Source organism: Rhinopithecus bieti, unplaced genomic scaffold (genome assembly GCF_001698545.2).
Source record: "Rhinopithecus bieti isolate Rb0 unplaced genomic scaffold, ASM169854v2 scaffold_10654, whole genome shotgun sequence".
Classification (NCBI taxonomy): domain Eukaryota; kingdom Metazoa; phylum Chordata; class Mammalia; order Primates; family Cercopithecidae; genus Rhinopithecus; species Rhinopithecus bieti.
Window position 1 is genome coordinate 354035 of NW_016806688.1, and position 14652 is coordinate 368686.

Sequence of the window (14652 nt, forward strand, 5' to 3'; positions counted from 1 at the left end):
TGGAGGCGACGACTGCGACGGCTGTGACGGCGAAGCCCCCACGTGGGGCGGGGGTGCGCGCGCACGTGTGCGCGGGCGAAAGGGGGGCGGGGAGGGCTCCTGGGAGGGCGTCGGGCGCGCGCTCGCTCAGTGGCGGCCCACGTGATGGGCACGCCGAAAATCTGTTTCCACGTGACAAGGAGGCCGGCTGAGGCAGCGCGTTGCGCTGTGTTTGTGTAGTATAACCGTGGTAATTTGAGGTTTTTAAGATTGCCGCTTTTCTTCTGTACAAGGGGAAAGGAGGAGACATATGAAGCGGAAAAGACTTCCTACTCAGTCTTTTAAATGTTCACTACACTGTTAGTGAAGTGCTTTTTAAGTTCCGAAATACTGATTTTTTGCTGTACCGCCATGTTAGAGGAAGCTCGCGAGATGCGAGTGTGTTTGTATCGCGAGATCTCTCGATTCTCGCGGGACCTCGTTGGCAGAGCAGTTGTCCTGGATGGCGGAGCCTTGGGTTCCGGGGACCTGGGACCCGCAACTCTTTCTACAAGGCAAGTCGTTAGGGAGGGGCCCAGGGCGAGTGCCTCTTGGTGCCGGGATACGTGCTGTATCAGCTTCCTATAGTCTTGAAGGGAATACAGTAACCCCATTGAGGCAACGCTGCCCTCCCCATCCCCCTGCGGGCGCTCCGCCACCTGCAAAAGCATATGCACCCCTCAGCCGGGTCCTTCTCCCCACGCAGTGATAGTTCCACCCTGTCCCACTCACTGGAAGTCCGGAGCCGTGCTCGTGCAGACCTGATGATTCCATTGGATACCGTTCCTCTTACTTTAAAACGTTCTTGTCAGTTTTTCCCTTGTTGCCATTTTCTAAAGTATTCCAGACCTGTTAACTATTTTGTCGCGTTTTCTGCTGCAGTACCTGTCTCCAGTCTCCTGAAACAGAACTCCTCCCATCTCTTTTCTCTGGGTGTCATTTGCTCATCACCCTGACTTCGTATTTTCAGTAACTTTTGGCAGTATTTGGAGGGCCCATTATGTCTCTGATAGCACCTAAGGTCAGAAGAAAATCCTGCTTTTAATCATTTTGTACGTGCCTATTAACTCAGTTATCGGTAGGGTTTTAATTACCACTGTGTTACTGACGTTGCCATCTTTGATGTTTAGGGATGGTTAGGGTAACAGACGGTTTCATGTGAATTTTTATTTTTATTTTTTTGAGACGGAGTCTCGCTCTTGTCGCCTAGGCTGAAGTGCAGTGGGGCGATCTCGGCTCATTGCAACCTCCGCCTCCCAGGTTCAAGCGATTCTCCTGCCTCAGCCTCTCGAGTAGCGAGTAGCGAGTAGCTGGGTTTACAGTCGCGCTTCACCACGCCCGGCTAATTTTTGTATTTTTAGTAAAGACGGGGTTTCACCGTGTTGGCAGGCTAGTCTCAAATTCCTGACCCCAAGTGATCCACCTCCCTCAGCCTCCCAAAGTGCTGGGATTACAGCACTGTACAGGCGTGAGCCACCGCGCCCGGCCTCAGGTCGACTTTTTAGTAAAGAGCAAACTCAAACTTTGGTATCAGAGTTTGAGCTTTATTTTTCTTAAATGAGTTTGAAATCAATTTAATATTTCTCTCCAATTCCCTAATGTCTCAGAAATCAATTTACAATATACCTTTGTTTTTTCGTATTCTTAAGTAGTGTTTGGATTTTTATTTTAAGTAGTTGCAGTACTAAATAGGGAGTGGGGAGTTAATTACAAAACGAATCAGATGACTAGTTAATTCATTCATAGTTTGTTTTTTACAACTACAAAAGTTTTTTTTTTCCTGCACGTCATACAGAGGTATATAGTATAGAGTAACACAGTACTTATTTCAAGGTACCACAAAGTTCCATTCCTGAGTCTTAAATCTCTGTAACCAGCCTTTGTGGTTGCTCTGTATCATTCCAGATATTTCCATGTTTTAGTTTAGTTTTTGTTTCTTAAATGAAGGGGAGAAAGTGTTGTTTTAATGGGGTGTCAACACAACGTTGGCAATCAGTAAACATTTTTTAGCCAAATTAAATTTTTGTTTAGTGGTATGTGCCTATTTGTCAAGACTCATGTATGCATACTTAGATAAAAAGCAGATTTTTTTGTTTGTACTGATTTTTTTGGTAGTATAATCTTGTGAAAATATCACAAATGACTTATTTTTGCAGTAAAGTTGATTTATTGTGCTTGGTAGCTTTGCACAGAAAGTACATGTAAAACAATATTTAAATAAATTAATGTTTTATCACTTGAGTTTTATATTTTTATGTTTAATGTTTGTTACATATTTAACTTTATATATTATATATTCTAAACTGTAACCTAACTATATAGGAGTTTTTCAGACGTTTTAAAAGTTTATCAGTGTGATTAAAATGGTAGTTCTGACCCTGCAATTTAGTGATCTCAATTGGAGAGTGGTTGACATATCAGTAGTTGGTACAAACAAAGGTATATATACTTGAAGTTGCTAAGTGGCTATCATTTTGTAAGTGTTGTTTTTGTAATTTCCCCCTTAAACCTACCAGTACTAATATTTACCAGACCAGTCACACAAGAAAAGTGTCCACTCTTTGGGCAATGTGGTTTTTTGTTGTAACAGTGCAAGTAGAAATGTTGAGGAATAGAAGTGAGCGTTGAGAGATACGATGTTGGAAAGAGGAAAAGGGGATGTTGGGAGTGTAGAGGTTGATGTTGAAATGGAATTGGACAAGTTGAGGAGAAAAGAGGAATGTAGAAGGTTGACAGTGAGTGAAGAGCCATGGTCCAAGAATAGTTAGGCTCATAATAGTTGGAGGACAGCCGAGTCAGTATTTGAGGCAACTTTCTCCTCATCTTTTTTTAAGACAGTTCTGGGTCGGTTCACAGAATTGCTAGATATTTCCTGTCATAAAAGTCAGCAGCTTAAGGTGATACTTAATTGAAACCTTGTGAATTCTTTACTTTAGATAAAGCTATTCAGTTAAATAACATTTGTCAAGTACATTTTACTATTATTTTTAGTAGTAGAAAATTGTGAAAGTGACAATGAGTTTGAAGGTCACAGTTCTACAATGACCTTTGCAAAGGTATCTGCATAAATTTAGCTTGGTAACTCGGCCTTTAATAGTCCACGTACATCTGATCTATGAAATAATATATGTTCCTTATTCTTAGGACTTTTGTTTTATAAACTTTTCAGTAGTGGGTCTTGGTAATTACCAGTCTTTTACAGACACGAAATTATTTGTACTTGGTAGAAATATACTGAGAAAATCCAAGGAAGAGGAAAATGTGTTTTACATGGTTTGTTTTGCTTGAGTAAAATTTAAATAACCAAGAAATTTAATTTTCATTTTTCTCAATTATTACAGTCATATAAATGATGAGAGCTAATGAACTTCAGTGATCAGAGGAAATTAGTAACAGTGATAATATAATACTGATTTGTTCTCACTTGAATTTTTTTCTTAAGGTCTGACACCATGCCAGTTTCCACAAACCTGTAACTTTAAGTTACCTTAAGCTGGCCTGGTGGCTCACGCCTGTAATACCAGCACTTTGGGAGACTGAGGTGGGAGGATTGCTTGAGACCAGCAACAACATAGTCAGACCATGTTTCTACCGAAAAAAAACAAACAAAAAAAAAACTGGGCGTGGTAGTACATGCCTGTAGTACCAGCTACTTGGGAGGCTGAGATCGGAGGATCGCTTGAGCCCAGAAGGTTGAGACTGCAGTGAACTGTGATTGCACCATTGCACTCCAGCCTGGGCAACAGAGTGGGACCATGGGTCAAAAATAAAATAAAAACACCTAAATATCATATGAAAATTCAGTTTGGAGTTGCCTACAAGGAATAGTTGCTAGAAGAGTTTCATTTTTGTAGTAGTATTTACTAGAGATTTGGTGTATACTCTGGTGCAAATTTCTGTCGTTAATGCTCTGATAACTACTATAATTGTACTCTGAGAACCACTCTCAGTAAATATTTCCCAAAGTCCAAAGTCTTGACTTGATTATTTTGTTTGACCCTTTGCTTTTCACTTTTTCTGTTTTTCTTTTCAGCTGATCTTTCTCATTTATGTAGGTAATTTTTGTCTTATTAGAGAGGAGTGAGTAACTTGCCCTGAGGAGACTATCACTTTGTGATTAATCATACTATTCAGGTATTATTATTACTGTTGTTTTTGGAACTCCAGTATATTTGTAAGATAGAGTCAGTGATTCAACTGACATTTATTGCTAATGACCTCAGCCATTTGAAACATAGCAGAAATCCTGGACATGAAAAAATCTGTAAGCCTTCAAAATGACTGCAACCAAGTATAATAAGCCATTAGCCTTTATTAGGAAACAACTAATTGGAAGTAGTCCACAGATAAAAATCTTCAGTGTTGGCCATTGGAGTTAGGGACATTAGCAGCTGAAATGACATCTTCAGGGGAAAAGGAAGAACTATTAAAAAGTAGGTGGAACTATGGTAGAATAGTGTTTTAAGGCCATTACATAAAGACATACACTCCTATAATCATTAACTTCTGAAGGAATGACAGTATCATAGAGCATCCTAGTAAGATGATGCGTGACAATGATGACTTTAATAATAAACCTTTATTCTGTGTATTATGTTTAAGGAAGTAAGAAATTGGTGTCTTTTGAGATTGCTATAAAAGTAAACATTTTCAAAACTGTTAATTAAATGTTACGTTTCAGTTTTCTGGAAAATTTACTTGTAGATCTCTCCTTATCAGATGATACCAAATAAAAATGGTACTGTTGTGTGTGGAACTTCCTTTGTTTTATTTTATTATTTTAACCTATTTATCCTTCTACTTAATATTTCAAGGAAACTCCCAAACAAGACTCTGTTATATTTAATATTTGATATCAGTAATGAACAACCAGTTGCCTAAAGATTAGCACATTTGCTAATGAAGAAAATAGTAAAGCAGATAATTAGAATTAGTAAATGACCTATGCATATGATTCAGTTGTATAGTTTTGAATCCTGGTATTGAGTCTATTAGCCTAAGTGTCCTAAGGTGCCAGGTTTTTGTAGTGAGTTTTCTTCGTTGCATTGCTGGCCTTCTCTGTCTAATTTAGTATGTTAATTTAAACCTTATGCTTCCATTAGTGGTAGATAGTCTTTGACTTGTGTATAAGGTGTGTGTATGTATTTTAATGATTTTGAAAGCTGGCTTGAGGAATTAGATCTTGGGAATTAATAGAATTATTATTAGAATTTTGATATATTGCTTCCATTATTTTAATGTATATTTTTTACATATTTCTGGGTAAAAACATTTAGTTTGATGTCCTGCTTTTTAACCTACTGTTAGGTAACACTTTCCCATTCTCACAATGCATCTTAATAACTATCATTATAAATGATTGTAAAATATTCTGTGCAGTGAACATATCATGTTACCCCCCATGCAAAGAACATATACACGTTTCTTGTATATAGTATTATCTCTCTCTTGTGTATTGCCAGAATTGATTTTTTAGGTACATGTTAAAGGCTCTTAAAACATACTGCACAATATTAATGAAAAGGGATAAATTTGTATTCTCTTTCCAGTGGTTGTTACCCTTTACTCATCAACACTTCACGTTTTTTATAAAGGTTTAATGGGGATGTATGACATATTGTGCTTTATTTCTTTAATTACTGAGGTGAAGCATGTTTATAGTTGTATTTATCTTGTGATCTTTGAAGATAAATAGATTTTAACATGATTGCAATCAAACATCTTTTTGTTTGTTTGTTTGTTTTGAGATGCAGTCTTGCTCTATTGCACAGGCTGCAGTGCAGTGGCACCATCTCGGCTCACTGCAGCCTCTATCCCCCAGGTTCAAGTGATTCTCCTGCCTCAGCCTCCTGAGTAACTGGGACTATAGATGCATACTACCATGCCCAGCTAATTTTTGTATTTTTGTAGAGATGGGGTTTCGCCTTGTTGGTCAGGCTGGTCTGGAACTCTTGACCTGAGGTGTGATCTGCTTGCCTCGGTCTGCCAAAGTGCTGGGATTACAGGGGTGAGCCACCGTGCCCAGCCCAAACATCTTGATATAATTTTGTTCTACTGATTTTATGAAATTCCTCCCTTTTTAGAACTGTAATAAACAATATTGGTTTAATTCTGTTTGTTTAGTTTTTCTAAGTTAGATTTAAATAAATTTAAGTTTTTACCTCATCTGGCATTGGTGTGAAATGAGAATTTAAATATTTTCCTCCACATTGGTAATTTTCTCAACTCGTTTAAATAATGCTTTATTTAATTTTAAATTTTCTCATTTTTTTGTTATGCTTCATTTTACATTTTAATCATTTTATTTTAAATTGTTTATTTTATCCCAATCCTTAAAACATTCATATTGTTTTAGATGGTTCTATGATATGTTTAATATATTTTGCCTTGGCTTTCTTATTGTGGTGTTTGTTTCCTTATTTATTTTTAAGATTACTGTAAGTTGAGAATAATAAAGCTTATTTTTTAACAAAACAATGTTTTATAATTCCTTTTCTTGTCAGCCAAAATTTGAAATAAGATTTTTCCATGCCACATAATTCAGTTGCATTCAATGAAAATTTCCCCCTTCTTGAACAGAGATAAAATATGAAACTACTTAAAAGTACTATGCTGGCCACAGTGGCTCATGCCTGTAATCCCAACACTTTGGGAAACTGAAGTGGGAGGATTGCTTCAGCCCAGGAGTTCGACACCAGCCTGGGCAACGTAGTGTGACCTCATCTCTACAAAAAATACACAAAATTATCCTGGTGTGGTGGCTTGTGCCTGTAGTTTCAGCTACTGGGGAGGATGAGGTGGAAGGATCACTTGACCCCAAAAGGTTGAGGCTATAGTGAACCCAGATTGCGCCCCTACACTCCAGCCTGGGTGACACAGTGAGACCCTGTGTCAAAAAACCCCCAACAACAAACTGTAAGGAGAAAAACTACTTTGGCAGATTTTGGGGAATTAGAGAAATTAACTTCTAAAATTAACAGTTTAGGATGTATGCTTAGAGTGTTAAACAGCAGTATACAACTTGATATCATATACCTCTAATATACTAAAATTTTTCATTTAAAGCTGTAGCACTTGGGTTACAGAATCACAGTAACTTTTTTCTTCAGATGTTGAGATAGCAGTATGATACATGTACTGAAATTTAATAACACAAGACATTCAAGTAAGCTTTAGGAAGGTATCTATGTCAAGAGAGCGTTTTTAATACTGAAAATGCTTACTGTTTACTATGATGCCTTTTTTTCTGTTGTGAAATAATTTGTGATCTCAAAATAATTGAAAAAAGGTATTTATGTTTGTTTACATTTTGAAATTGTGATGGCTGCAAAGCTGTTAATTTTATTAAATGGCTTTAATGTTTTTTGTTCACAGATTTTTCTGGTTACAATAATGCTAGTAAGAAAAGCCAGATTAAGTAACTCTGAGTGTGAAAAAATAATAAATATTTGAAAAAAAAAAGTGTGTCCTGTGCTTAAAGAACACCTACAGAGAATTGAAGATGAACAATTCGATGTGATGTAATTTCCTTCTATCTTGGGTTATGGTGAGATTTAAAGGGATTGGAACATAACTTACACCTTTTTTGCTATTGAAATTTTGCTGCCCCATGAGAGATGAGTTGCTTTTTCAAAATGTCACTGAAATGGTCCAGGAAATAGAGTTGCTTAATTATATTCTGGCACTATTTACCCTCCTTACTAGTTTTTAAAGTTTTTTTTTTAATTGGTCGGAAGTTCAAGGAAAATAGATCCTGCCATTGTTACACACTTTCCCATTGGAAAGCAGATTGATGTGTTTCATAAATGAAACGAAATAATGCTTTTAGGTGGCTTGGCTGTATTATAGAGGGAACTAACTACCAAGATTATTTCTCCTGGCAAAGGGGTGTGTGTGAGATTTATCCACTGATAGCCCTTGAAGAACTTTGTAATACTTTCTCTTTTATTTACTTTTTTTATTTCCATAGATTATTGGGGATGTAATACTTTTTTTTTTTTTTTTTTTTTTTTTTGAGACGGAGTCTCGCTCTGTCACCCAGGCTGGAGTGCAGTGGCTGGATCTCAGCTCACTGCAAACTCTGCCTCCTGGGTTTACGCCATTCTCCTGGCTCAGCCTCCCGAGTAGCTGGGACTACAAGCGCCCGCCACCTCGCCCAGCTAGTTTTTTATATTTTTTAGTAGAGACGGGGTTTCACCTTGTTAGCCAGGATGGTCTCGATTTCCTGACCTCGTGATCCGCCCCTCTCGGCCTCCCAAAGTGCTGGGATTACAGGCTTGAGCCACCGCGCCCGGCCGATACTTCTGTATATTAACTCTCCACTCCCCACCCCAAACCTATAATTCTTACCTGAACTGTCTTCACCATATGTAGATTTTTATGGTGTTTTTGCAGTAATTTTTTTTTTTTTTTTTTTTGAGACCGAGTCTTACTCTGTTGCCCAGGCTGGAGTGCAGTGGCATGATCTTGGCTCATTGCAACCTCTGCCTCCTGATTTCAAGCAATTCTCCTGACTTAGCCTCCTGAGTAGCTGGGACTACAGACATGCACCACTATGCCTGGCTCATTTTTGTATTTTTCGTAGAGATAGGGTTTCGCCATGTTGGCGAGACTGGTCTTGAACTCCTGACCTCAAGTGATCCGCCCATCTCGGCCTCCCAAAGTGCTGAGATTACAGGCGTGAGCCACTGTACCTGGCCAATGTGTCTTTTCCTAAGGAGAAATCTCTTTTTCCTTCTTTTTAAATAAAGGTAAATGCAATTAAAGTCTAGTACACGTATAAAGTTCTCATAAATGTACACCTCAGTGAATTTTCAGTGTAAACACACTGGTGTAACCGTCACTAAGAGGAACACTGTCAGAACTCCAAAAACTTCTGTGTTTATTCCGGTCATTAATGGTCCCTAGGTGCCACCCCCCACCAAGAGAAACCACTTTTGATGTCTAGTATCATAGAATTGTTTGCTTTTGAGCCTAGGATTTATACAGTTTGTATTGTTTTTGTGTTTGGCCTTTTTTGCTCAATGTTATGTTTGTGAGATTCAACTGTTTTATTGTGTCTTCATCCTGTTCTAATATGAGTAACCTGAGAAATCCTATAACTCAACCTGATTTGTACCTGGAGATCTCAACACTTAGACATTTTTCTCATGGCATTCATAGTTTTCAAGAACTCCTAGGAGGGGACATCAAATAAAAGCCTTCTTTGTTTTAGACTCTGTGGTAGCCTTCTTTTGTGTTTTAATGCTATTTGGGTAAACAGTATATTTTAAAATTTTTGTCACTGATGGCTTATGCAGTACCTCAGTTGCTTTTGTTTTGTTTTTTCCTACTTAAAAATTTTGTTTTAAAAACTATAGTACAGGATTCCTGGCCAGCTAATGGCCATTTGGACTTTTATGAGTTGGTAGCTTTCTTTTCATTCTTTGAATTCCTCAAACGTGATTCCCATTCTAATTTTTATGATACCATGTAGTATCTTCAGTTATTTCAAAGCATGTTGTGAGCCTCCCCACCAAGAAAAAGATTCCAATTTAAGTTTAAGCCACTTTACTTTCAAAATACTTACATTTATGAACAGTACAATTTTTATGTTCATGAACAGTACAACATTGTGGTGTGTAGATTATAAAATCAAAAAGGCTGGTAAAATATTGGGAATCAACTAAGAGCCTTACCAGCTTATTAACCCCTTTCAGGCTAGCTTCAAGTGTAAAGTGCAACTTTTTTTGTGTGTGTGTGTGTGTGGCAGAGTCTCACTCTGTCACCCAGGATGGAGAGCAGTGGCGCAGTCTTGGCTCACTGCAAACTTCAGCTCCTGAGTTCAAGCGATTCTCGTGCCTCAGCCTCCTGAGTAGCTGGGATTACAGGCGCCCACCACCACGCCTGGCTAATTTTTGTATTTTTAGTATAGGCGGGGTTTCTCCATGTTGTCCAGGCTGGTTTCGAACTCCTGACCTCAGGTGATCTGCCTGCCTTGGCCTCCCAAAGTGTAGGGATTACAGGCGTGAGCCACCCTGCCTGGCCATAAAGTGCAGCTTTCTTCTCGGGAGTTCTCCTTTTGTATTTTCGTCCCATTTCACTTTCTTAATTTTAAGGAAAGTCATAGATTTATGACTGTATTCCTGCACATAATTTTTCTTTCATATAAGTCCTATGGTTATGATATGCCTGGATGATATGTGCATATAATTAATATAATTAATATAAAGGCTTAATTTCCTTTATAAGCGAATTTTGGTTATTTCAGTCAGTAAGTGTTAGGGCCAGAATATTATAAATGGCAAATAGTTGTTGAAATTAGATATTTTGGTCATGATTAAGAGTAATGTGTATGCTTAGCAGTCCTGTACTTCAGTCATCTTTTATTTGCTGAGCTTTTGTGGAAATTAAATGATTGTAAAGTTTTAGCCTAATTTCTAAAAAAAAAAAAATCATTTGTTTTTTAATTTGGAGAGTTTAAATGTCTGACTTGGGGGAAACATCGTCATGCCATAGGGAAACATTATCTCCTGAAGAATGGGGGAGAGATTAACTGACTTTTGTAATGGTTATAGAGTTACTTCTAAATTTGAATAAATACCGTTCCTACCTAGTGAACTAGTCAGAGCATTTTCCAGTGTGACCTAAGCCAAGCACACAGGTAGGTACTTCTCTTTGTTTATTTAGGAGAATGTCTCCAAGGATCTTTTGATTTATTTGTAGATATATGGCAGTGGTTCTCAGTATTTATCATTCATCATAATCGCCTGAAAGTTACTTGTTTTAAATAATAGATTGCTGGGCTCTGCCCTTAGAATTTCAGATTTAGTAGGTCAGGAGACCACACTTTGTAGCACTACTTGGGTATAGTCAGGGTATCTGCATTAAAAAACAAAATGAACAGACAAAAACCCCACAAGTGATTCTGATACATATCCTAGATGAGAACCTTTGATCAATAGTTCTCAATACAGTATATGGTTCTGGGCATAGCAGCAGAGCATCACTTGGGAATTTTACAAATGCAGATTTTCTCAAACTCTGGAGATGGAACCCAGAAATCTGTGTTTTAAACTAGACCACTAGAGGATTCTGGTGTGTGCTAAAGTTTGACAGCCATCCTTGTAACTTTATAGTTCCTGGCACCTATCAGGGAATTTACTAGAAATTCAGATTTCACACTGCACTCCAGACCTCTCATATAACAGATTCTGAATATCAGAATCTCATTTTACAGTAGTCTCTCCTGCACTCTTATCTTCAGTTTTGCTTTCCTTGGACTGAACATATTAAATGGGAAATTCAAGAAATAAACAATGTTTTAAATTGTGTGCCCTTTTGAGTATTCTGATGAAATCTCTTATTGTCCCTCTGGTCCTGCCTGGGATGTGAATCATCCCTTTGTCCAGCGTGTCCATACTTTGTATGCTTCCCACTGGTTAATCACTTAGTAGCCATCTCAGTTATCAGACTGAAAAAACATAGTATATATCCAGTTTGGTACTATCCTCAATTTCAGGTATCCACAGGGGCGGGAGGGGGGTGAAGGGGAGCGGGGGCATCTTGGGAATGTATCGATTGTGGATGGGGGGAGGGAACTACTGTAACTAGATTCCAGGTGGTTTGTATGTATATTGAAGATTGAAAAGAGCTGCTTTAGGTGATTTTAAAAACTATTACAAAAGTAGTACTAATAACTAAAATTTATCGGACATTTGCTGTGGGCCAGATACATGCTAGATACTCTATTCATTATCATTAGTACTCCCTACAACCTTATACAGAGGGTTACTGTAACCCTCATTCTATAAATAAAGCAAAGGGGTATCCTGCTTGGTGTCGCACAGGTGCTAAATGCAGGGTTTGGGATTTGAACCTTAGCACTCAAACTGTGGAGTTTTGGAGTTTGAGGTGCTATCTTCATATGTATCTTCAGTACCATTTGTGTGCATATATGTCTGTCCTTGTTCCAGTGCCATAGATTATATTCTAATGAATTTTTTTGGTATCACATTTTACAGTGACATTTGAATTTTTTTTCAAGTCTTATATTCACCAGAACAATCAGAAGTGGAAACAGCTGTGGTTTGAATACTTTGGTCTTGTCAACCTAAATAACAGAGGCTTTCTATACGAAAATGATGTTTATTTGGGAATAGGGCATTGGAGTGGGAATATTGTTGGTATAGTAAACCATGTGCATATACAGGGAGGTAAAAGAAGACAAAAGTTTTTAAAGGAAAAGTGAGGAGGATTTCCTAATTATTTTGAGATAATTATTCTTGGCTGCAAGGGTCAATAAGTAAAGTGCCTCCATTCTGAGGTTGGACCGGCAGTTGCTGGGCAGATGTCCTCATAGAAGTTTAAAACCACCCCCCCCCCCAAAAACAACAACAACAACAACAACAACAACAACAAACAGAGTGTTGCTCTGCTTCCCAGGCTAGATGTGAACTCCTGGGTTCAAGCAATCTTTCTGCTTCTTGGGTAGCTGGGACTACAGGTGTGTATGTACCATGCACCTGGCTTGTTTTTTTTTGTCACGTTTTGTATAAGGTGGTAGTTTTTGCAGAGTCTTTTGTGATAGTTTTTATCATGCATTACCCTCATGAGAGCCCTTCCTTCATGGCCTTCCCTGGCTGTTTGTCAGGGTGGTTTTTGTTTTGTTTCATTTTGTTTTGTTTTATTAAAAAACAAAACACTACTACTACTCCAGTTTGATTCTGATAATTTTCATAGAAGTCTGTTCATCAGGGTGGTGTTATCCATCCAGACTCTGTTGCCTTAATAGATTTTGTTTTTGTGTGTAATTTCAGTAAGGCAACTCTTAAACTGGTTAATGTTTGTGGTGAAAATTTGCATGCTCGGCCAGGTGCAGTGGCTCATAATGCCTGTAATCCCAGCACTTGGGAGGCTGAGGTGGGCGAATCACCTGAGGTCAGGAGTTCGAGACAAACTTGGCCAACATGGCGAAACCCCGTCTCTACTAAAACAAAAAATTAGCCACACGTGCTGGACTCCCAGCTATTCGGGGAGGCTGAGGTAGGAGAATCACTTGAACCCAGGAGGCGGAGCTTGCAGTGAACCGAGATTATGCCATTGCACTTAGCCTGGGCGACAGAGTGAGACTCTGTCCCAAAAAAAAAGAAAAAAAATTTTTTTTGCATGCTGTTATGTTCTAGAATTGTATTGGTTTAGTAAGGAGGATAACAATGCAATTCAGTATCTGGAGGCCCCCATGTACTAAAATTATGCTTTGGAGTTTGATTGAAGTAAAACATGGAGATTTGCCTGATAATAGACCTAAATACTGGTATTAATTTCAAGGGAGTAATTTGGGGTGGGGTCACAATATTTATTGTATTAATAGGTTTTGGGGGGAATTTCTTAATCATATTCTTTTAAGTGCACAATTCAGTGCTTTTAGTAAAATTACAGTGCCATGCAACTATTACCTCAATCCAATTTTAGAACATTTCTGTCACACCAAAATGATCTCTTTTACCTGTTTTAAGTCATTCCCACCTTCTGCCTATTACAGTTTTTTTTCTTTTCTTTTTTTTTTAAATCAGCTGGTGCATTTTAGAAGTTCTTAGTAATAAAAGCTACCTATAAACTGTAATGTATAAACCTTTTTAAACTTTTAAGAAACTGAGAGGCCGGGGCGCAGTGGCTCACACCTGTAATAGTAGCTCTTTGGGAGGCTGAGGTGGGTGGATCACCTGAGGTCAGGAGTTCAAGACCAGCCTGGCCAACATGGACAAACCCCGTCTCTACTAAAAATACAAACATTAGCCAGGCGTGGTGGTGGGCGCCTGTAATCCCAGCTATTCTGGAGGCTAAGGCAGGAGAATCGCTTGCACCTGGAGGGGCAGAGGTTGCAGTGAGCTGAGATTGCACCACTTCACTCAAGTCTGGGCAACAGAGCGAGACTCCATCTTAAAAAAAAAAAAAAGAAAAGAAAAAAAAGAAAACTGAGAAAGTTTAATGCTATTCTAGCTGTTAATTTCTGTTTGCTTACATCAGTTTAACTTATTGATAGGATTTAAAGTGATGTGAACAGTAGTGTTTAGGGCTAGGAAATGTTCTTTCATTCACTTAATGGACCATTCACAATCTATGTAATGTATGAAGAAGAAGTGGGGAGAAGAGAAAGAGAAGATAATTAAGAGAAACTTAATATCTATAGTTCCATGATTATATTGACAACCTCAGAGTTCTTGTCTGTGGTGGTTATTTGGATTCTGGCAAACTACTGTGTGTTTCCGTTGTCTTGATCTGAATGCCTCTCAAGAATGACACTTTCTCTTGAGAGCTTTATGTCTACAAGGTATGTATTTTAAGAACTCTGGGGATGAATAATCACACAGTGTGCTGACTTTGGATATGGTTGTGCGTAAAGCTTTTTTTTTTGGTAGCACAGAAATATCTGAAGAATATGTTTGGCATAGTTTGATACAGTTTTTGGGTTTGATTAATTAAATAATTCACTAATAAAGATGATCAGAGCTTCTGATAAATTCTTGTTTTTTTTGGCAGTTTAATCTCCTAAAAGTTGAAGAGAATTGCTGGTATGAAGTTGATTCTTACCAAAAAGGAAGAACACTTAGATATAGAATTAACTGTTATTGAACATCTGTTTTGAGCAAATGG

The 14652-nt window shown here is 38.1% G+C and overlaps 1 protein-coding gene across 1 annotated transcript in view; it reads left to right on the top strand.

Moving 5' to 3' along the window:
- Positions 1–14652, top strand: part of ZZZ3 (zinc finger ZZ-type containing 3) — a 132558-nt gene that overhangs the window by 1129 nt on the left and 116777 nt on the right. The window lies entirely within an intron of this gene.